At 43.1% G+C, this 25,078-nt stretch overlaps 1 protein-coding gene and 1 non-coding gene across 2 annotated transcripts in view; one reads left to right on the top strand and one right to left on the bottom strand.

Annotated features, from left to right (window-relative positions):
• The window catches only part of ADAMTS16 (ADAM metallopeptidase with thrombospondin type 1 motif 16), an 806,542-nt gene that overhangs the window by 102,609 nt on the left and 678,855 nt on the right, over positions 1–25,078 (bottom strand).
• TRNAL-CAA lies at positions 15,811–15,919 on the top strand. Its single transcript has 2 exons — positions 15,811–15,848; positions 15,874–15,919. It is a non-coding gene; the product is annotated as a tRNA-Leu (tRNA).

Genomic DNA, 25,078 nt, shown 5'->3' with positions numbered 1-25,078 from the left:
ACCAATCACATCCCAGATAATATACAAGTCCCTCAACATTATCCACAAATCCCTCCACAATCAAGACATGCACTGGTTCAAGGAACACCTATGCTTTCGCACTCATGACAGACCCACCAGAACACAATATCTGTCCACCCTGCAGACACCCTCCCCCAAACTAACAAAACTTATAACCACCAAAGAACGTGCCCTCTCCATCGCAGGGCCTGCTCTTTGGAACAGCATGCCGCCCAGTCTTCACCAGGAATTGTGTCGAAAGAAATTTAAAACCTCAAGACCTGGCTCTTTAAACAGGCATTCACCTGAACCTTCTCATCCACCCCTACCCCCTCCAATACTTCCTTCTCTCCCTTTTTTGAATACTCTCCCTCCAAATCCCCCTATCTCCCCTAAATTTACCTATCCATGCAGCTCAAATTTTAAGCAGCTAACCCCTAAACACCATGCAGATTACCCTTTAACACTCTGTAGTACCCTCCATGCAGATCTTCCATCATACAGACAAATCCTTAATAATCTGCTAAAAATCACACCCCAATTTCCCTCACTGTGATCCCTCCTGATTGTATTCCCCGCCACTAGGCCTTAAAGTATCCTCCTGAACTTATCTAACCCCCCCTATAAGGTTCTCCACCTGTATATACCTCTCTCATAGGGATGTGAATCGTTTTTTGACGATTTAAAATATCGTCCGATATATTTTAAATCGTCAAAAATCGTTAGAGGTGATATATAATAGGAATTCCCCCGATTTATCTTCAAAAATCGTAAATCGGGGAAGGGGGAGGGCGGGAAAACCGGCACACTAAAACAACCCTAAAACCCACCCCGACCCTTTAAAATAAATCCCCCACCCTCCCAAAAACCCCCCCAAAATGTCTTAAATTACCTGGGGTCCAGTGGGGAAGTCCCGGTGTGATCTTCCACTCTCGGGCCACGGGTGCGTTGATAGAAATGGCGCCGGCGCTACCTTTGCCCTGTCATATGAATGGCACCGGCCGTATGGCACCGGCCGTATGGCCATATTGCCGTATTGCAAAATGGCACCGGCCGTATGGCCGTATGGCCGGCGCCATTTTGCAATACGGCAACACGATTCGAGTGCAGGAGGTCGTTCCCGGACCCCCACTGGACTTTTGGCAAGTCTTGTGGGGGTCAGAAGGCCCCCCCAAGCTGGCCAAAAGTCCCTGGGGGTCCAGCGGGGGTCCGGGAGCGTTCTCCTACGCTCGTGACGTCGGGGGACAGGAACCAAAATGGCGCCGGCGCTACCTTTGCCCTGTCATATGTCAGGGCAAAGGTAGTGCCGGCGCCATTTTGCAATACGGCAACACGATTCGAGTGCAGGAGGTCGTTCCCGGACCCCCGCTGGACTTTTGGCAAGTCTTGTGGGGGTCAGGAGGTCCCCCCAAGCTGGCCAAAAGTCCCTGGGGGTCCAGCAGGGGTCCGGGAGCGATCTCCTTCGCTCGTGCCGTCGGGGGACAAGAAGCAAAATGGCGCCGGTTCTACCTTTGCCCTGATGACAGGGCAAAGGTAGCGCCGGCGCCATTTCTATCAACGCACCCGTGGCCCGAGAGTGGAAGATCACACCGGGACCCCCCCACTGGACCCCAGGTAATTTAAGACATTTTGGGGGGGTTTGGGAGGGTGGGGGATTTATTTTAAAGGGTCGGGGTGGGTTTTAGGGTTGTTTTAGTGTGCCGGTTTTCCCGCCATCCCCCGATTTACGATTTACACAATATTTAAAAAAACAAAACCGCGACGATCCGATTCCCTCCCCCCCCCCAGCCAAAATCGATCGTTAAGACGATCGATCACATGATTCACATCTCTACTCTCTCATTTCATAGCTCCCCCTCGAACGATTGTATAACACTAAATGTATATTACTATTTTCATCCTCCCCCTCCTAAAATACATGTTATTTGAGCATAGTTAATCTGTTTGCTATTTCTCCTTGTTTATTGTAAAGCCTGTTAATTCAACATGTTTCCTTCCACCCCTGCGTGAACTTCACGCTATTACATGATTCACCTTTGCTGTTAACCACTGTGTTCTCTGTAAAGCCTAGAGCTGCGTTATGTTATATGTAAACCGAAGTGATGTTCCAAACGTGCCTCGGTATATAGAAATAAATAAACAAACAAACAAACAAATAAATAAATAAATAAGTCAGGGTATTTTAAAACTGACACACGCCCATGCCATAACCAGTTTCACCTTTTTGTCCACCATGTTGTCCAATGTTGAGCTCTATCCTCCAAACCCTTCCTGGTTTAATAGCCTGCACACTCTCAAGTTACCTCAAACCATTTAAACCCCTCCAAAATGGCTGTTCTTTTTGTTTTTTAGTTACATCTCCTCCATAGCAGAAGTAAAGTTACACCTGTGCACCCATTTGAAAGTTACCGTCCCTGTGAGTCAAGGCTATTTCTGCACCTATATGCTAATTTTTATGATAGAAATTTTCAAATGGTCATGCAGGGGCATATATATATGTCTATAGGGGCATGCAGCCACATACGCAGCAATTTTAAATCCTATGTGCTCATACACACACATATAAAATAGCCCGGGGCGTGTGTATGTGTGCTCCTAATTTTATACATGTGCCAATAGCTGCATAATGTTGGCTTTCAGCCAGACAAGAAAGGGCATTTTATAACATGTGTGCATTCATGCCGTGACCACTTTCATCAATTCATCCACCAGTTTGCCCAGTCTAGAGCTAGATCCTCCAAACCCCTCTGGTTCTTTAGCCTGCACTCTCCCCAGTTATCCCAGACCCTACAAACACTTCAGATGCTTGGAAATGTTGTTATTGAGACTTACACCTCTTCCATAGCAGAAGGAACGATATGCTCAAATATATCTGGGCATGTGCCCAAGGGCATAGGTACTTGTATGCACATCTCTTGGCCCTGCCCTGGAACGCCCACGTTCTGTCCATACATGCCCACATTCCTCCCCTTTTTTCTCCCGATGTGAGATATTTACACATAGGGTCTTGTGCATGCATGTGGGCAGCTTATAAAATCGGGTGGACATGCACATGTGCTACAAGTGCCAATCTCCTGATTTTGGCACATGCCTGATTTTTTAAATTCGCCTTTTAATGAATACAATTGGGGAAAGTGGCCATCTCTATCTTGTCCCTCTGTCTATTGGCAATAACTCCAATCTCAAGCTGTTACACTGAATACTTGTCATAGGTCTTGTTATGTAACTTTTATTTATTATTATTTATTATATTGATTATATAGAAATATGGGAGTTCTGGATCCTTGCAGGACCATAACAAAGGCTCTCTTAATATTTTCCAGAAAAAAAAACCTTTTAATCAATGAAACTTTATAGAATTTCCCAAAAGGGGCAACCACTTACCCTAGCAGTATTTTTTACACTATTCTGCAGTATAACCATCTGGGCTAGGAGTCTTATGATTTTTACTGGATTTTGTATCCACTATGATTTTCTGCACAGAAATAGATTTGTTCAAATTATTTAATTATACTTCTGTAACTTTAAATAATTTCAAATTTTGAAAAAAATTTCCTCTTGATTCTCTATTTGCACTATATAATTTTTCATAGAAACCCCAAAAGATTTCACAGATTTCTTTATTTGAGGTGCATCTCTTCCCTTTCCTATCTTATAACACTTCACTATAACTTTTCCTCCACCAAATCTTTACCATGTTTGTTATTAATTTACCTGCCTCATTCCCAAATCAAAATAATCTATGATCTGAGTGCATTAAAGATCTACACACATGCTGATGGAGACAAATTTTAAGTGCACATAAAATATTTCTAGAATTATCCGTATTTTCTATATTGGACAACTGGGCTAATTTTTTTTAATTTTTTAATTTATCCTCTAGCATCAGGATATTTTTATTTAAGCCCTTGGTTTTTAAAATTACACATGATATTATTTCACTCCTAATTACTACTTTACTTGTTTCCCAAAATAACACTGGAGTATCTTTATGAATTTCATTATTTTTTTTAAAATCCAGCCATCTGGATTGCAAATCGGTATTTTGGACATTTCCAATTTTAGAATCTTTGGTTCTTGAAAAAGTCTTAACAACATTCCAAATTTAAGGAATGATCTGAGACCTCTGCTGAGCCAATCTCTGCCTTCAAAATATTTGAAAATATTCTAACAGAGGTTAATATGTAATCTCTTCTTGATAAGGTTGTATGTGCCTTTGACACATGCATACAGTCTCTTTCTGTATACCAAACATCTGTAAGTTGTAAGGTCCAACACAGATATGAATAACTTTATTGTCACCTAGCCTATTAGCGCGATCTATCATAAAAATTATCATTAAAGCAATTAAAGTCTTCTGACATTATCAATGGTCCTACACTGTTAGAGGTGAACTTTGCAAGCTGGGCATGCACCAAAATTGGGAGATGTGCACGCATGTAGGACATGCTCATTTCTACCCGATTTTTAAAGCCGCCTACATGAGCGCCCATCTTCTAATATGCAAATATCTCATTTGGAATGAAAAAAGGGCATGGTGTAGGTGAGGCAAGGGTATTCCAAGATGGGGGCCGTGAGATGTGTACACAAGTATCTATGTGCCTGGGCACACTCCCAGGTCCAGTGTTGCATAAGTTTACTTCTGCTATGGAGGAGGATGTAAGTTTAGAAAAAAACAACCCAAAACACAAGCATTTCTGAGGGGTTTGAGGGGTCTGGGTTAACTGGGGTAATTAGGGGAGCGCAGGCTAAAGGACCAGGCAGGTTTTGAGGATCTAGCTCTAGAACGGGTGAAATGGTGGATGCACAGGTGAAACTGGTTGCATGCCTGTTATAAAATTCCCCCACTTGCGCGGCTCAAACGACGTTCGCGGCTGTGTGTGTCCACTTGCAAATATTGGGCGCACACATACAGATGCCTTGCCTCTTTTATAACACATAAGCATATGCTATAAAATTGCCTTGTTCTGGGCATGCGCCGATGCACACATGCACATGCGCACCTGTTTGAAAGTTACCATCCCTGCTAATAACATATTTATTGTACCCGTGAAAAAAAGAATGGTGGTAATCATTTGGGTCATAAAGATTGCTCAATGTTATTACAGTTAAAATAAGATGCCTGCCCTCTGGGTCTTTTATTTCTTTTGTAACAACAAACTGAAGTAGTTTATGAAATAAAATAGCTTCCTGCCTTCCTATTTATAACAGAAGGGGAAAAAAACATCTCCCCACCCATTCTCCAGAGAGCTTCAAATGCTCACTATCAGTTAAATTTGTTTCTTGAATAAAAGCAACTTGTGCTTTATGTCTGCATAAAACCTGAAGGATTTTTTTTCCCATTTAATAGGAGAACCTAGACTGTTACATTCCAAGATATATATCTCATTATCAGCCTCAGTCTAAACATTGCAGTACTTTTAGTTGCCCACAGATAATACTAATGATAATGTAGATGATGGCAAGCTCCCAGCCTAGACCGCCAACCTTTCTCTGAATATCCTTATGGCCAACATCAAAATAACTGCTTTGCTTCCTGATGAAAGAGCACATTAGCAACATACTTATTGCAAAATAGTCCAGATTTTACCCCCTTCCACTTTCCTTTTGGAATATTCTCCACCACAGATAATTCCAAAAGGCCCTCCCATAAAGAAGTACCCATCTATAATTCCCCTCAGTTCAAAAACCTGTTGACCATCTGTATAAAAGCAAGCTGGGGCAGCAAGAAAAATCTGAAATAAACCTTTAACTTCATTAAGAGAGCATAACATTCCTTGATACCTATACACATTCTTACAAAACCACCTCGTCAACTTCCACCACGCCCCATCCCCCCAAAAAATAGCCTCCCAAACGTGAAAGAAAAGAAACGAAAAAAACCCCATAACCAGATACAGCTCCCAAATCTACACCAACCCATAAATGGAAGAGACCACACAATAAAGGTGAATTTTAAGAGTCGCTCATACAAAAATGAGCACATGAGCACACCAAATAGCGCATATTCGTGCAACTGCTATTTCATAAACCTCAAACATACACGTGCACATATGGTGTATGAATAAATGTGCTCATAGAAAAAAGGGGCGGACCAGGGGGTTCTGGGGCGAGGCCAACATTTACGCATATAAGGGGCTATTTTGAAACCTGCTACATGATGTGTGTAGAGATGTTACCTGTGCATATTTACACCTCCTAATTATCTGGTGTAAGTCAGAATATATAGGAAATACTGCCTAGGTGAGGGGTCTAGGGAAACTAAGGAAAGTTCATACTGAAGAACCAGGGGGGTCTTGATGACCTAGAGATAGATTGGGCAAAATGGTGGACTAATAGGTAAAACTGGTAATTTCCTTCATGCATGCATGTTATAATATGTAATCATTTAGATGTGTAAAAGCTGACGAGTGTTAAGGAAAATATGCAAGCTAAATTTCCTTTTGTTAATGATTAAAATTAGGAGCACAAATACATGCACAAAGGCAGATGACTTCACTTATCTGGTTAAGTTTTTACTTATTTGGATAAGTCTTAAAAAGCACTACACAGCCAGAAAAGTAAGATAGCCAGATAAGTAAAAGAAAAGAACTACACAAGGGGATAAATAAGATAAATGGATAACTAGTGTTTGAAGACGCTAGTTATCCGTCTTATTTATCTGCCTATGTAGTTCTTTTCTTTACTTATCTGATTATCTTACTCAGGCCTACATTCATTAAGCTACAACGTTTCATCATGGGATGGGGTCCTACTATAGAGGGATGAGGGGTGTTGCCATGATAGTGGTGCCCCTCCCCCCAAAAAACATTGAGGCTCTATGGCAAGTTTTTATGTCTTATGGCTAAACACCGCGGGGCAAAAGAACATGCCTAATGGCCCTTTAACGAGAATGGTGGCCCCAACCTCAAGGACTACCAACATTTTAAAGCACCAACCCCCCAAAAAATGTCTCACAGCCCCCAATAGCACAAGTCATACAGAGTCCCCCCTTGCCCAATCCCCCAAAGTTCAACATTCAAGAGGGTCCCGGGCTCCTGACACCCTCTTCCCCACTCCCCAAAAGTTTTAATTCCAAAAAAGAGGGTCCTGGTTCCCGGCCCTCCCCTTTGGGAAGCCTCCTCCTACCACTGATCCCCGACCTCTCCCGTTTCTCCTGAACCTTATAGTTAAGTAGCAGATCCACATCCAGCCCAGTTGGCGCCATTCTTCAAAATGGCGTTGACCTGACCTTGCTTTAGCCATGTGACTGGGGCACATTCTGGGGATCAGACCTCGGCCATGCAGCCTGAGGGATGCAAGGAGGGGCAAGGGGGAATCTGTATGACTTGTGCTATTGGGGGGAAGAGGGTGGAGGGACCAGGTCTGTCACCGTGTGGCCACATTTTTACTTTTTTATCAGTTTGGGAGAGTCAGGGATCAGCCTTGACCTCTGCTCAACCTCTCCATATGGCTATGGGAGGTTTCTTTTTATTTTGGAGGCCTGGTAAATGTAATGCAGGAGCCTCGGGACCCACATTTGGGGTTAAATTTACCGAAAATTGAAAAGGTGTTGTTATTTTATCATGGCTGACCACTTTCTCAGTCACCCGAGATAAAATATTTTAATGTAATTGCCTAGGAATGGCCTACTTCGTGTACATGTGCATTATTCTTGCATGCAAATCACATGCAAAGATGATCTTTATAATGGGGAAGGTAGGAGGGCGTGAAGATGCAAAATATTGCATATATGGTGCGATGTCGTCTCAAAAGTGCTCTCTTACATGATATATAGCATATATCGCACAATATACATTGTTTAACGCATGTTAGAGCACTAATGAAGCTTGATGCAGCTCCAAATTAGCCAGATAACTCTTAGATAGTTATACTTAACTGGTTAAGTCACCCTAGCACTAAATAGCTGGATATTTGCTGCCATTTAGGCAGATAAGTCAAAACTTATGTGGCTATGTTTAAAATACATGTTGTGTATTTTCTGATACGTGAACATGTTGTCAGGTTGTAATATGTGTATTTTATATAGTGTGTGTGCATTTGCATGCACAATATAAAATATGTGTGCATGCAAGGGCACATCCATATGGTTTTGTATATAGGTGCACTCGCGCATGTTTTTAAGTTATCCTCCCTGAGCGTTCAGGAGCCCTCCTCCCAAACAAGTCTGTTCTCAATCAAAATATAGACCTCCAAACGTCACAACTGCCTCCCCACTTTAAAGCAAGGAAATAACTTTGTAAATGTAAAGGAAAACCAAGGCCTTCTGAAAGACTATTCTTTTTAGATTAAAGTCAGAACAAAATAAAAAAAAAAGAAACTCCACTTAAAACTCCTCAAATATTAAACCTAATGAACACGGCATATAGCATCCAAGTTTACAAGTACATTTTCAAAGGCCCGCACGTGCAAATACCAGCGGTTACATGAGTGGCTGGGTGCTTCTAAAGGGCCCGGCCGATACGCGCACAAGTTCTGGGCCTCTCAGAAGGGGCAGGCCAGGTGGCGGGTTCTGGGTGGGGAGGGGCAGTACAGGGGGCGGACCGGGATAGTGCCATTCAATGCTGTCCTGGGAAAGTGGGCACCGGCAGCCAGCCAGTGCACAAAATCTACTAAGGTAAAAAATAAAAAAAATTGTAAGAGTTAGGTAGGAGGTAGGATTCGGGGAGAAGAGGGGAAGAGGTAGGAAGGGTATAGAAAAGTTCCCTCCCAGTCCACACGTATTATAAAATATGATATCCACGTGTGCATGTGTGGGCAGATGGCCTCCTTTGCGAGCAGGGAAGGAATTTTAAAAGCAAAATTTTGGGGTGGCACAAAGGACCTACCAATATATCCTTGCAGCAATTGCCTCACCTTACCAAACAAAAGTACCAACATAAGGTGCCAGCGAGGTTCTCATACCCTGCTGGCAAGAAAATGGTCCCACGAGGCTGTGTGATTTATTGACATGCCGGTGGGAATCCCACCCCCTCAACCGGTAGGAAGACCTGCCTATGCCGCCCTAGCACTGTGCACTGGCCTCACCAGAGGACAGCAGCTGTTGGGGAGGCCAGGGCCCACCAGCATAAGAAGACCTGGTGGCCTTGATGGAGAGGAGCATGGCTGGCGGGAAGGCTGGGCCCCGCCAGCACAATAAGAACTGGCAGTCCCATCTGGGAGGACATCAGCTGGTGGCGATGCCAGGCCCCATCAGCAAAAGAAGACCCAGTAGCTCTGCTGGGGAGGATATTGGCTGCTGGGGAGGCCAGACCTCAACAACCGAAGAAGAGCTGGAGCCCACCGAAAGAGGAGGGATGAGTGAATGGAGAAGACTGTGAACGACTTCAAAGGGGCATGGGATAAACACTGTGGATCCATCAAGTCTAGAGGGCGTGAATAAAGTGGAGGCATTCAAACACTGCACGGAGCGGCAGTAGCCACAGCGGCATTCAAACACTGCACAGAGCTGCAGTAGCCACAGAGGCATTCAAACACTGCACAGAGCGGCAGTAGCCACAGAGGCATTCACGGAGCGGGATGCCAGTGGCCAGTAGTTGGTGTTCCATCTTCACGGAGCGGAAGGATGGAGGGCTGCTATTTCCAAAAAAAAAATAAAACAAAACAAAAAAATAAAAACAGGGGTGGGTAAGAGTATGGGGCAAGGGGGTGGCCTGCTTGTTACAGCAGTTGCTACCCCTAATTGAGATGGATGTCACTTGGATGCAGATACAGAGCTGCTCTCTAAATTGGATGGAGGGGAATTAGGGCTGGAGGGTACTGGAAGCCAATAGTAACAGGTGGGAGAGAGAAAAAGGGAAAAAAATGGATAAAGTGCGTAGTTTGCTGGGCAGACTTGATGGGCCGTTTGGTCTTCTTCTGCCGTCATTTCTATGTTTCTATGTTTAAGACTGGGTGAGACAGGGGAGGGTACAAAATTCAGGTAAGAGGAGAGTGAATGGGAGGGAAAGACTGAAAGTAAGGGAGGGGTGAATGGAGGACAGGGGCTGAGAGAGGGAACATTCAGGAATGAGAGGAAAGGGAGCTAATGGAGAAGACGATGTAAGGGAAATGATGGCATGAGTTGTGGGTGAAGGTGACAGAATAGGAAGGAGCTTGTAAGTAAGACAGCACGTGTGTGAGTATGCATGTAAAATCTTTTGAAAATTCAGCACTATGGAGTGAATTTTCAAAGGAGTTACATGTATAAAAGTAGCAAATTTCAAAAAACCATTTATGCACATAAAGTACATTTACATGCATAAAACCCAATTTTACATGTGTAAATCCTTTTGAAAATTACCTCCAACAATTTTAAATGCCACAGAATTCTTGTTAGTAGAGTTATATAGAGCTACCAGAACAATTTTTAATTGCTCATTGTATTAAGGCTTAGCTTAAAAGATGTATTTATGTGTTTGTTTATATTTATTCCATAGTTTTTTATTTGTATTTATTCTTTAAACTGTATGTATTGATGTGAAGTGTTTTATCTCTAAAATATGCTTGAACTGACCACTAAGTCTAGAATGTGCAGAATATAAATCGATAAATTAAGGGCCTCATTTAATAAAGCATTTGTCCCATAGACACAGAATGGGAGAAAAGCTTTAGTATATCAAGTCCTAAATTAATTAGCTCCATATTGATTGTCTCAGCCTTACCAGAATTTCTCCATTTCTAATCTAGCTTGCATGTCCTCCTTTCCACTGGAGGCCTCCCACTCCAGAGAGATCAAAGGTAGTGGTAGTGTCTGTGGAGCTCCATTCCCTGCCAAGAGCTTCCTGGCCCAGCATGTTGATTCTTTGCTGGCCCCAAGCTGTCTCTGGCATTATAGAAAAGATGGAAGTTGCAAGGGAGTTAGCCTTGCTGCTGGCCAGCAATGGCCTGGATCTTGAAAGGCCAACAAAGAGTGGCTCCTCAGATGGTAATCTATGCTGTTCACTTCCTATCGCTGAGGTGACTAGTTGGATGTTTGGACTTTTGATCTTCAGCAGAGATATTACTCCCAATGCCCCCATAGCAAGAGATTCTCCCATTGCACGCTGCACCATATCAAGCAGGACAAACTTGCCCATGGATATCAAAAGAGGCATCACAGGAAAGAAGAAACTTAAGCATGGGTCCTAACCTGTCCTTTGTGCTTACCCATTGGAAGGTAAGTAAATACAGGAAAAAGAAAAAGGAAAATAGGTCTTTGGATCACAGGGCTTGACATGAACACTGTGTCAGCACCATCTTGGATCCTGAACTGCTAAAATTTTATAATATGCTTCAATTCAGTTCAGAGTAAAACGCTATATGGGACCAACCCAGTGGCTCAGTGACAGTACTATGCACTACCATGTGGAGGGATCTGGGTTCAATTTTCAGCTAGGATCTTCTGCTCCCCAGATCAACCAAGGCTGGGCATGCTGCAGAGGCAGTATTACAGCCCCTGGGGAGTCACAGTTATCACTCAATGGACACATCTAATGGCTAATGGAAAGAGCCGTGGTGCATGGGCCCTGGTATAGGACTTCCCTGCAATGAATGGACTAAAGGAAGTAGAAAGAGATTTAAAATGGGAAAAAATCCCTGAATAATTGCGAATGAAGGCTCATGATTCCAGATTTCCGTCCTGATTCCAATTGTTCTGTGAGCCCATGGGAGCAGGAAGAAACTGTCAAGCCAGAAAAAAGGCTCTATAAATCCAGGCAACTATCAAAGTATTAGACTCAGCACCAAGGAGCTCTCCATTGTTATCATGATGTTCTTTATATTGTGGAAAGGAAAAATATGGAATTTGGCAGTTGTTGTTTAACATTCCTTCTAATTACGGAAACTTGCAGCAAACTGGTTTTAGTTTGCAAATAAATTTGCTTCCACATCATAGAATGCATGTAAAATTGGTATGAAATTGGTTGCAAGTGATTTTTTTCTCTCCAAAACCAGATAATGATCCAGTACTGGCAACAACTTGTGAATACCAGTCAGCTCTAAGGGGGCACCAGATACTTGTCACAGTGTACTCATGGTATTCATTTTCACCCACTGGAAGAATGGACTGCAATTGAAAATGTTGTCATCTTAATCAAATACAAAGGCATTACCTGTAACTTATTTCCTATATTTTCTTTCTGTCCCCTATCATAGTACTATGCAAGCAATAAAAATAATATGGATTCCCATAGTTAATCAGTGCAGCTGCTATAACTGGCTTTGGGATATACGGAATGACTCTTACTTTTCATGCTGCAGGCCAGGAGTTTTCTGACACTGGCTGTGATAGAGATATGAGTTTCCATACATACTACACAGTTGGAGCCCAGCAGCCTCAGTACTTAAGTTAACTCCATCAGTCAATGCATTTTCAGCACACACCTACATCAAGAGTAGTCTCCTTCAGAGAACAGAGGTGCCTTTCTCTTTTTCATTTCTATACCATCTCTTTACCCTGAAGAGCAGCCAAAGCAGTTTACATCATTTATCATTAAAAAATATACAGTAATGCATCATTATAAAATAAAAACACAATAATAATTCAAGCTCCCCGATACTAACCTACGAATCCCATGCTTTCACGAGGGAGGGCAATAGGCCACACCACACAGCTAATAAGATGACACTCCTTCCCAGCAGTACAGTAAATGCTGTGGTACACAACATGTTTTACCATGCATGCTTTAAATTTTGGCCGCACTAGCATGGTCATGGTAGCAACATAGAAACAAAGAAAAAATAACCCTATGCCGTGCAAGCTAGCTATTGGTTGTGGATGAATCAACACATTTTTTCAGCATATTCAAACCTCCAGTTTGCTTTACTGAAAGAATCGGCATATCAGTCCCCGATGAATATGTGAATGATACTTATCCAGAGCTTATCCTGCTAATCAAGAGTTTTAATGTTTATATTGGCTTTTACATAAGATTCATGCACTTTGTAATGTATCTACTCAAAGGGTGATTTATCCTATATCTCTAATGTAGGAGATATGCCTTCTTACATAAAATAATAGATTTGGTTTTGTTTTTAACATAATATGATTACATCTTTTTGCAGATGATACCAAAATCTGCAATAGGGTAGACACCTGGGAAGGTGTAGAAAACATGAGGATGGATCTAGCAAAGCCTGAGGAACAGTCTAGAGACTGGTAGCTAATATTTAATGCTAAAAAATGCAGATTCATGCATTTGGGCTGCAAAACCAAGGAAGAGGTACAGTTTGGGGAGTGAAATTCTTCTGAGCATGAATGAAACAAGAGCGAGATCTGGGAGTGATCATATCTGATGATCGTAAGATGTCCAAACAGCTGGATAAGATGATGGCATAAACCAGAAGGATACTTTCGTGCATAGGGAGATGAATGGTCAGCAGCAAAAAGGAGATGATATTGCCCATGTATAGGTGAAACCTCATTTGGAATATTGTGTACAATTCTGTAGACTGCACCTTCCAAATTATATAAAATGAATAGAGTCAATTCAGAGGGTAGCTATTAAAATGGTTAACAGTCTTCATTATAAAGCATATGGGGACATATTTAAAGATCCAAGGCCTAGATTCATTAAAATGCTGTAAATAAAACAGAAACATAGTATGTTAGTGTCCTGTGATAAAAAGATAGGCATGGTTAGGGAAATTACTGATATACCGCATTGCATATGTAAGTTTTGCAACTCGTGATACTCTATTACATTGCGCATCATTTTACGCAGTGAGCGTCATTTTACATCTGGTGCGTTATTTTCTTTGTTTATATATACCAGCTTCCTGCAGCACCTCTTTAAGGGTGTGGCAGGCGTTGGAGAAAGAGGAGAGGAGAGGAGGTTTGTTGGTTGGAGTTTAGGAGTTTATTGGCAATTATCTGAGTGAGTTGTCCTGTTTTGTGTTCTCATCTGATTTCCTCTACCTTTGCCTCTTGTCTTTATCTGTGTGTGGAAATTTTTGTTAGTTTATCTTGTTTGTCAGTTTGGCCCTTTGTGAGGAAGTGAGGAGTGGAGGACTGTTGGAGAGGTGGAGAAGTGAGGAGTGGCGGAGGAGTGAGGACTAGAGGAGTGAGAAGGTAGAGAGGATGGAACATGGAAGGCTTGGGGAGACAGGAGAGGCATGAGGAGAGGAGGGAGAGAAGGAGAGAAGAGGAGGGCAGGAGTGGTAGGAGGAGGAGAAGTAGGAGTAGGGGCAGAAGTAGAGATAAGAGAGAAGGATAGGAGGCGGCGGGAGGCAGCGGGAGAGGAAAGGGGCTAGGCAGGTGAATGTGGTGGGAGGAGAACAGCACGGTAGGACTAGATAGAGCAGGGGGGGGAGTTGGCAGGTCAGGTGCACAGGGGGAGGAAGGGAGGGTAGTGGGGAGTAGGAGCAAGAGCGAGGAAAGTGACACCTCTCTGGAAGTGGAAGTGGCAACCCAATCCTCCAGCAGCCAGGCAGCAGGTTGGTCTCATCTTTGTGCCTACAAGTTCAGCGTTGAGGACAATGATCTGCCATTGCCAGGGTTCTTGAAAATTACAACCAGTGTTTGGAAACCAGGCAGTTAAGGGTAGTCAAGGGCCAGATATGACACACCATCGCCCAGGCCATATCTCAATGCAGCGGAATCAAGAGGACTAGAGAACAGGTGGTCCACAGCTCCCGATATGTCAAGGCACAGTTGAAAAACAAGGTGGCAAGCTGGACAAATATCTGTGCCAGATGGGGGGAGAAGCTCCTTGCCCAATAGTCTGACGCTGATGGAGCAGCATCTGATTCAATGGCTGGGACCGAATGTGTTTGAGGAAATGACAAGAATCTGCACACCACATGAGCCAGGGCCAGTAAGTTCACATCACCTGAAAATGTCAAGTCTGCTACAGATGTCCACATTTTTTGGCATAAGATGCTCACATTGGTTGATGCAAAGTGCATATATTATGCCAAACAACACATGTACCCTTAGCATTCATAATTATCTCTTCTTTGTTTCCACAGCTCTCACCCAGGAAACCCCCAGACCCAGCCGTGAAGCCCCAGAGACCAGAAGCACAGACCCAAGTCTCAGTGCAGCCTTTCAACTGGATGCTCAGATCCAGTAGAGCGAGGAGGAGGAGCAGCAGCAGCAGCAGCCAGAACAGGAGCAGCTATGGGGCACCCCTACCCCTCGACTCTAGCCTATACCACTCCAGTTTTATGGAGGGTACATCCCTGCCATGGGAGTTAGCTTCCCAATAGCCACCTGCCTCCAGTATGCCATATGACCAGCAGGATGCACCAGAGAGCCAGCCAGCTCAGCCCACCATCCTGGCTATGCCAGCATTGGAGCCACAGACAGTGCCTCAGCTACCACCAACCCCAGTACCTGCAGCACCAGCAGCAGTGGATCACACAATCCAAGACACACTTGACAGCATCAAGAAGAGGAAAGGGCTGTACCTGCAACATATACAGGCAGAGATGGTCTGCTTGAGGAGGGCTCAGGTCACCCACACCCAGAACATACAGCAGCAGTCAGCAGCCCTTACACAGGGTCTAACCACCGTCTCCACATCGATAAACAATTTAACGACTGCAGTCCTGCAACTAATACAGAATTTGCCACAGTCAGCACCCATGCCATCACCCTCTACACAGGAGTCAACTCAAAGAAGCAGTCCCTGGCTCTCAGGGCACAGCTAGGGTAGGCCAGCAAAGGAGATGCCACCCTCAGATATCAAAAAGCCCAGAGGAGGTACTAAAGGCCTATGATGCGGCTTGGTGCCAACCAACATTAAAGATTTACATTCAAAGATGCCAGCTGAAAACAAGCCAGGCCCATTCTCTCTACAGAGCTCCTATGCTGGCCAGTTGTCAGAATGGCCAAGTGCTCGGCCAGTTGTCAGAATGGCCGAGTGGTCTAAGGCACCAGACTCAAGTCTTCCTGCTTCCCTGTGCTGGGTGTTCTGGTCTCCTGATGGAGGCGTGGGTTCAAATCCCACTTCTGACATGCTCATCCTATAGTTCTGTTAGGAACTGGGGAACCTTTTGGGGAAGGGGGAGTCTCTTCCGAAGGGATGGGCTCCACCTTAACTAGGGTGGAACCAGACTGCTGGCGCTAACCTTTAAAAAGGAGATAGAGCAGCTTTTAAACTAGAACAAAGGGGAAAGCCAACATTCGCTCAGCAGCGCATGGTTCGGAGAGAGGTATCTTTAAAGGATACTAATGATGCATTAGAATTAGGGCATCCCGACAGTGAGGTTCCAATAATTAGAAAAGTAGTCCAAGTGCCTGTAACTAAAAACTCACCTGAGCTAAAAAATTCTAACTTATCCCTATCAATTAGAAAGCAGAATGAAAATACAAACAAAAAACAAACTTTGAAATGTTTGTATGCTAATGCCAGAAGTCTAAGAAGTAAGATGGGAGAATTAGAATGTATAGCAGTAAATGATGACATAGACTTAATTGGCATCTCAGAGACATGGTGGAAAGAGGATAACCAATGGGACAGTGCTATACTGGGGTACAAATTATATCGCAATGACAGAGAGGAGCACTCGGGAGGAGGTGTGGCACTTTATGTCCGGGATGGCATAGAGTCCAACAGGATAAACATCCTGCATGAGACTAAATACAAAATTGAATCTTTATGGGTAGAAATCCCTTGTGTGTCGGAGAAGACAATGGTGTTAGGGGTATACTACCATCCACCTGGTCAAGATGGTGAGACGGACAGTGAAATGATAAGATAAATTAGGGAAGCTAACCAAATTGGTCGTGCAGTAATAATGGGAGACTTCAATTACCCCAATATAGACTGGGTAAATGTATCATCGGGTCACGCTAGAGAGATAACGTTCCTGGATGGAATAAATGATAGCTTTATGGAGCAATTGGTTCAGGAACCGACGAGAGAGGGAGCAATTTTAGATCTAATTCTCAGTGGAGCACAGGACTTGGTGAGAGAGGTAACGGTGGTGGGGCCACTTGGCAATAGTGATCATAATATGATCAAATTTGATTTAATGACTGGAAAAGGAACAGTGTGCAAATCCAAGGCTCTCATGCTAAACTTTCAAAAGGGAAACTTTGATAAAATGAGAAAAATTGTTAAGAAAAAACTGAAAGGAGCAGCTACAAAAGTAAAAAATGTTCAAGAGGCGTGGTCATTGTTAAAATATACCATTCTAGAAGCACAGTCCAGATGTATTCCACACATTAAGAAAGGTGGAAAGAAGGCAACACGATTACCAGCATGGTTAAAAGGGGAGGTGAAAGAAGCTATTTTAGCCAAAAGATCTTCATTCAAAAATTGGAAGAAGGATCCAACAGAAGAAAATAGGATAAAGCATAAACATTGCCAAGCTAAATGTAAGACATTGATAAGACAGGCTAAGAGAGAATTTGAAAAGAAGTTGGCTGTAGAGGCAAAAACTCACAGTAAAAACTTTTTAAAATATATCCGAAGCAGAAAGCCTGTGAGGGAGTCAGTTGGACCGTTAGATGATCGAGGAGTTAAAGGGGCACTTAGAGAAGATAAGGCCATCGCGGAAAGATTAAATGATTTCTTTGCTTCGGTGTTTACTGAAGAGGATGTTGGGGAGGTACCCGTAATGGAGAAGGTTTTCATGGGTAATGATTCAGATGGACTGAATCAAATCACGGTGAACCTAGAAGATGTGGTAGGCCTGATTGACAAACTGAAGAGTAGTAAATCACCTGGACCGGATGGTATACACCCCAGAGTTCTGAAGGAACTAAAAAATGAAATTTCAGACCTATTAGTAAAAATTTGTAACTTATCATTAAAATCATCCATTGTACCTGAAGACTGGAGGATAGCAAATGTAACCCCAATATTTAAAAAGGGCTCCAGGAGCGATCCAGGAAACTACAGACCAGTTAGCCTGACTTCAGTGCCAGGAAGAATAGTGGAAAGTGTTCTAAACATCAAAATCACAGAACATATAGAAAGACATGGTTTAATGGAACAAAGTCAGCATGGCTTTACCCAGGGCAAGTTTTGCCTCACAAATCTGCTTCACTTTTTTGAAGCAGTTAATAAACATGTGGATAAAGGTGAACCGGTAGATACAGTATACTTGGATTTTCAGAAGGCGTTTGACAAAGTTCCTCATGAGAGGCTTCTAGGAAAAGTAAAAAGTCATGGGATAGGTGGCGATGTCCTTTCGTGGATTGCAAACTGGCTAAAAGACAGGAAACAGAGAGTAGGATTAAATGGGCAATTTTCTCAGTGGAAGGGAGTGGACAGTGGAGTGCCTCAGGGATCTGTATTGGGACACTTACTGTTCAATATATTTATAAATGATCTGGAAAGAAATACGACAAGTGAGATAATCAAATTTGCAGATGACACAAAATTGTTCAGCGTAGTTAAATCACAAGCAGATTGTGATAAATTGCAGGAAGACCTTGTGAGACTGGAAAATTGGGCATCCAAATGGCAGATGAAATTTAATGTGGATAAGTGCAAGGTGAAACATATAGGGAAAAATAACCCATGCTATAATTACACAATGTTGGGTTCCATATTAGGTGCTACAACCCAAGAAAGAGATCTAGGTGTCATAGTGGACAACACATTGAAATCGTCGGTGCAGTGTGCTGCGGCAGTCAAAAAAGCAAACAGAATGTTGGGAATTATTAGAAAAGGAATGATGAATAAAACGGAAAATGTCATAATGCCTCTGTATCGCTCCATGGTGAGACCGCACCTTGAATACTGTGTACAATTCTGGTCGCCGCATCTCAAAAAAGATATAATTGCGATGGAGAAGGTACAGAGAAGGGCTACCAAAATGATAAGGGGAATGGAACAGCTCCCTTATGAGGAAAGACTAAAGAGGTTAGAATGGGTAGATGTGAATCGGTTATTTACTCTTTCGGATAGTAGAAAGACTAGGGGGCACTCCATGAAGTTAGCATAGGGCACATTTAAAACTAATCGGAGAAAGTTCTTTTTTACTCAACGCACAATTAAACTCTGGAATTTGTTGCCAGAGAATGTGGTTCGTGCAGTTAGTATAGCTGTGTTTAAAAAAGGATTGGATAAGTTCTTGGAGGAGAAGTCCATTACCTGCTATTAAGTTCACTTAGAGAATAGCCACTGCCATTAGCAATGGTTACATGGAATAGACTTAGTTTTTGGGTACTTGCCAGGTTCTTCTGGCCTGGATTGGCCACTGTTGGAAACAGGATGCTGGGCTTGATGGACCCTTGGTCTGACCCAGTATGGCATTTTCCTATGTTCTTATGTTCCCGGACCCCCGCTGGACTTTTGGCAAGTCTTGTGGGGGTCAGGAGGCCCCCCCAAGCTGGCCAAATGTCCCTGGGGGTCCAGCGGGGGTCCGGGAGCGATCTCCTTCACTCGTGCCGTCAGGGGACAAGAAGCAAAATGGCGCCGGCGCTACCTTTGCCCTGATGACAGGGCAAAGGTAGTGCCGGCGCCATTTCTATCAACGCACCCGTGGCCCGAGAGTGGAAGATTACAACGGGACCCCCCCAACTGGACCCCACGTAATTTAAGACATTTTGGGGGGGTTCGGGAGGGTGGGGGATTTATTTTAAAGGGTCGGGTGGATTTTAGGGATGTTTTAGTGTGCCGGTTTTCCCGCCCTCCCCCTTCCCCTCCCCCTGATTTACGATTTTTGAAGATAAATTGGGGGAATTCCTATTAAATATCGCCTCTAACGATTTTTGACGATTTAAAATATATCGGACGATATTTTAAATTGTCAAAAAACGATTCACATCCCTGACTTCAGTGCCAGGAAAAATAGTGGAAAGTGTTCTAAACATCAAAATCACAGAACACATAGAAAGACATGGTTTAATGGAACAAAGTCAGCATGGCTTTACCCAGGGCAAGTCTTGCCTCACAAATCTGCTTCACTTTTTTGAAGTAGTTAATAAACATGTGGATAAAGGTGAACCGGTAGATATAGTATACTTGGATTTTCAGAAGGCGTTTGACAATGTTCCTCATGAGAGGCTTCTAAGAAAAGTAAAAAGTCATGGGATAGGCGGCGATGTCCTTTCGTGGATTGCAAACTGGCTAAAAGACAGGAAACAGAGAGTAGGATTAAATGGGCAATTTTCTCAGTGGAATGGAGTGGACAGTGGAGTGCCTCAGGGATCTGTATTGGGACCCTTACTTTTCAATATATTTATAAATGATCTGGAAAGAAATACGATGAGTGAGATAATCAAATTTGCAGATGACACAAAATTGTTCAGAGTAGTTAAATCACAAGCAGATTGTGATAAATTGCAGGAAGACCTTGTGAGACTGGAAAATTGGGCATCCAAATGGCAGATGAAATTTAATGTGGATAAGTGCAAGGTGATGCATATAGAGAAAAATATCCCATGCTATAATTACACAATGTTGGGTTCCATATTAGGTGCTACAACCCAAGAAAGAGATCTAGGTGTCATAGTGGATAACACATTGAAATCATCGGTACAGTGTGCTGCGGCAGTCAAAAAAGCAAACAGAATGTTGGGAATTATTAGAAAAGGAATGATGAATAAAACGGAAAATGTCATAATGCCTCTGTATCGCTCCATGGTGAGACCGCACCTTGAATACTGTGTACAATTCTGGTCGCCGCATCTCAAAAAAGATATAATTGCGATGGAGAAGGTACAGAGAAGGGCTACCAAAATGATAAGGGGAATGGAACAACTCCCCTATGAGGAAAGACTAAAGAGGTTAGGACTTTTCAGCTTGGAGAAGAGATGACTGAGGGGGGATATGATAGAGGTGTTTAAAATCATGAGAGGACTAGAATGGGTAGATGTGAATCGGTTATTTACTCTTTCGGATAGTAGAAAGACTAGGGGGCACTCCATGAAGTTAGCATGGGGCACATTTAAAACTAATCGGAGAAAGTTCTTTTTTACTCAACGCATAATTAAACTCTGGAATTTGTTGCCAGAGGATGTGGTTAGTGCAGTTAGTATAGCTGTGTTTAAAAAAGGATTGGATAAGTTCTTGGAGGAGAAGTCCATTATCTGCTATTAAGTTCACTTAGAGAATAGCCACTGCCATTAGCAATGGTAACATGGAATAGACTTAGTTTTTGGGTACTTGCCAGGTTCTTATGGCTTGGATTGGCCACTGCTGGAAACAGGATGCTGGGCTTGATGGACCCTTGGTCTGACCCAGTATGGCATTTTCTTATGTTCTTATGACTTCTGGGCCCATCCTCTCTACAGAGTTTTTGTACCGGCTTGCTGATGTGGATGGACTACTGTCTCTCCATGATTTTTTGCCTCTTACTTGTAATGCCCTCCTCAATGCTCTGCCCATAATCCTGGCTCCTAGATGCAGTCTCCAGTCACGGTCCTGCTGCTGGTAACTCTTTTCATCTCATTCTGCTGCTGTCCTCATGCTGGTGTCTCTTCTCATCTCATCCTGCTGCTGGCTCCATACTTCTGTCTCCATGCTGCTGTCTCTTATCATCTCATCCTGCTTCTGGCTTCATGCTGCTGTCTCATCTTCTAGGGCTGCTGCTTCCATGCTGCACTCTTCAAACCTGGTCCTTCAGTCTCCATGCAGCACTCTCCAGTTCAGGTCCAACTGAGGGGGGATATGATAGAGGTCTTTAAAATCATGAGAGGTCTTAAATGAGTAGATGTGAATCGGCTATTTACACTTTCAAATAATAGAAGGACTAGGGGGCATTCCATGATGTTAGCAAGTAGCACATTTAAGACTAATCGGAGAAAATTCTTTTTCACTTAATGCAGAATTAAGCTCTGGAATTTGTTGCCAGAGGATCTGGTTAGTGCAATTAGTGTAGCTGGATTCAAAAAAGGTTTGGATAAGTTCTTGGAGGAGAAGTCCATTAATTGCTATTAATCAAGTTTACTTAGGGAATAGCCACTGCTTTAATTGCATCAGTATCATGCGATCTTCTTAGTGTTTGGGCAATTGCCAGGTTCTTGTGGCTTGGTTTGACCTCTGTTGGAAACAGGATGTTGGGCTAGATGGACCCTTGGTCTGACCCAGCGTGGCAATTTCTTATGTTTTTATGTTCCATGCTCCACTCTTCAATCCTGGTCCTGCTTCCTCCAGGCTGCTTTCTCCAGTCCTTTCTCCAGTCCTGCTTCTTGAACATTATTTCAACATGGACTGTCTGAGCCTTCTCTTGAACTTTGCTGCCAATGACATTAGGCTGTCCCATTTGAGTGCACTCTTTCAACATGGACTGTCTGGGCCTTCTCTTGCCATCATATTGTTGTGGTGACATCAGCACACTGTTGCTATTGAGTTGCCACTTCCACTTTCTAGGTTTTGTAAATGGATAAGATCATAATATGTATATATGTATATGACATGTAGCCATTTGTAACAATGTATGTACATGTTTCCACTAAATGTGCTGGTCATTTCAGTTACAATATCATGTGCTATTTGATATCTTGTCCTCTCTGAATGTAATTACCAAAGAAGTTGAATTGCTTTGATTCTGGTGACTACAAATGTTGTCACATGCTTTGAAACTTCACTTTCTGGTTGTGTATTTTCATGTTTGGTTTTTGTCTTAAGGGTTCACTAGGTTAAAGGTTTGGGACCCACGTGACCCTGCATGCTAGAGAACCATGGCCATTCTATCTAGGTACATTTCTCACATGTAAGACTATATGGCCTAGGCCATAAAACTGAAAGCTCATTGTATGCTTCCAAGGAAAACAGCAAGAGCAAAACAGAATATTCCTTACTGTGGAGTGTCACAAGTGGCTTGGGTTGCCTTTTCCAGAGAGCATACTGTTTCCTAACTCTTGGGTACATGGGTATGTATGTGAGATGGCACTATCTAGCTAGTGTTCACCTCCATATACTGTCCAGTAGAAGAGCTGTAAAAATTCTTGGCAAGAGCTGCTGTAGCAATATCTTTATTCTATTGGTGACCAATAGGTTGTATAGCTATGTTATTGTCATAGTGAAGCTATAGCAAACCTTTGGACTCTTCCATTATGAAGATACATCACTTCTTACCAAATAATGGGCCTTCTCTCTGGGTCTAGCACTGAATGCTGTCATCACATAAGTCTTTAGTCAGAAGACTACTTGAAAAGTACATAAACTACTAGGTTTTGTTCATCTCTAGAGAGCAGAAATGTGCAGCTGCAGATTCCAAACCCACAGAGTAGATAGAGTATATGTAATTCTTGTGTGATGTTAAGTGAAGTGACACTGATCACCTCACTCCACTTAAAAAGCATTAAATAAAAAGGCTTTTTTAGGTATGACAGTTAAAAAAAGATGTCATCTACTTGTAGCCTGCTAGCTTAGCTAACAGGTATGTATAGATCAACAAGCCAAGGCAGTCCAGATGTGGGAGCCAGTCTGTTGAAGTCTGCCTGGTCCCAAGCAACAGCAGGCCTCATTACTGCCTGCTCTTGGGCAGTGGAAATCTCTATCCTCCATACCTCTATGACTCAACCTCAGTTGTTACACACCAGCCTCTATGAGCTTTATATAGAGGCTACTTTCTGGGATGACATGGTTTTGTAGCAGTCTCAAAGTAGACTGAAGTGCATACTTAGAGATGTGCATCGTTTTTTGTGTTCGTGTCGTTCTTCATTTTTCGGCCGCCATGGAAAATGTTGTTTTTATTCAGTTCGGGTCCTTTTTTTCGTGAAAAATTGATTTTTAGTTAGTGCGCGCTAACTCCTATTAGTGCACGCTAACTCCACATTAGCGTGCACTAACAAAAACCGTTAGATTTTGTTAGTTTTTGTTAGTGCGCGCTAACTCCCGTTAGCGCGCACTAATGGGGAGTTAGCGCACACTGACTCCCGTTAGTGCGCACTAATCAGAAAAACAAATTTTTGCAAAAAAATGGGAAAATCCCGATCCTTTTCGGGCTCCCTGAAACATGCCGAATTAGACAATTTTGTTGAAATTTTCCATTTCAGCAAAAACAAATGCACATCTCTAATATTCATTAGGCTGGGTAGTGGACAAGTGATGCGGCTACAGTTAGTAGTGGAACCTGCTCCCTATAATTAGCAGGATAAAAGCGCCAACTAATCTATGCACCCAAAACTTATGCAGCTACATAAAGTGAATTATCTGTAGGCCTAACCTGTCAGTTTGTAAATATGGCAGAGTAAACCTCAAGTTATGTGGCCTTGTGTGGCAGGCTTATTGTCTAGTTACCAGGATATCTGCTACAGATTAATGGGTAAGAAGGCCTCTGTCTAGAAAAACAGAACATCAAATAGGTGTCCTGGCAGGACACACACCTCCAGGTGTCATCACACTCTGGCCCAGACCCTACCCCAACCCATTTATGTTGTGAACATGAAAGTACCTGGCATGACGGTGCCATTTTCTCTCCCCCTTCCCTCCATCCCTGCATCCTCAAAATAAGCTGACATCAACTAAATACTCCCTCAAAACACCACTGCCTCTCCAGCAGCTGAAGCTCTTCCAACAAGGCACCCCTCAAATACCAATATAAATAGGCCCATTTCAGGTACTAGGTGGGAGAGCCTCAAGTGCTGGGGGAGGGGGGAGGAGTATACTACAGGCAGATAATGACTTTTGTGGCTAGAATGTAGCTGTATATGTCACATTAGTTGTTCAGAGTGCTCCCAGAGTGCCATCTAAATTGCAATTGATGATGGACCTCAGGATATAACATGTTATAATATAGAGAAAGGGGTGTATAGTTTACCCACATAACATGTGCATAGCTTTCTCTGATGCAGACAAGACTCACAGGCTTTCAATGTATTCAACAGCACCAGCACACTGCAGATAATAGTAGCAGGGACGTGTAGTCAGTTCAGCTACATTGCAACACACTGAAAGCTGTATCTACAGCTGTGCCACTCCCACACTGTATTGCACAGGAGAAGCTAGGGTCATTTGGTATTCAAAGACAGATACTGAGAGCAAGGTGTGGTTTACTTTGATAGCACAGCTGTAATGCCACTGATAAGCTCCCTGACCATTACATTTCACAATCAGCTGGAACTTTTCCTCATGTAAGTCTCTGCCTGTGTGCCACAGTGGGCAAGCTACATTGTAGAGTTATCAAGATGTGCTAATTTACTGCCAAGTACAGGCAGAAATCAACTCATCTGGCAAAATGGCACTGGATATCTGAGCTCTTACGCTCTTAC

This window comes from Rhinatrema bivittatum, chromosome 2 (assembly GCF_901001135.1).
Source record: "Rhinatrema bivittatum chromosome 2, aRhiBiv1.1, whole genome shotgun sequence".
In the NCBI taxonomy this organism is placed as follows: Eukaryota; Metazoa; Chordata; class Amphibia; order Gymnophiona; family Rhinatrematidae; genus Rhinatrema; species Rhinatrema bivittatum.
Note: the sequence above shows the minus strand (reverse complement) of the source record. Positions and strands in the feature narration are given on the sequence as shown.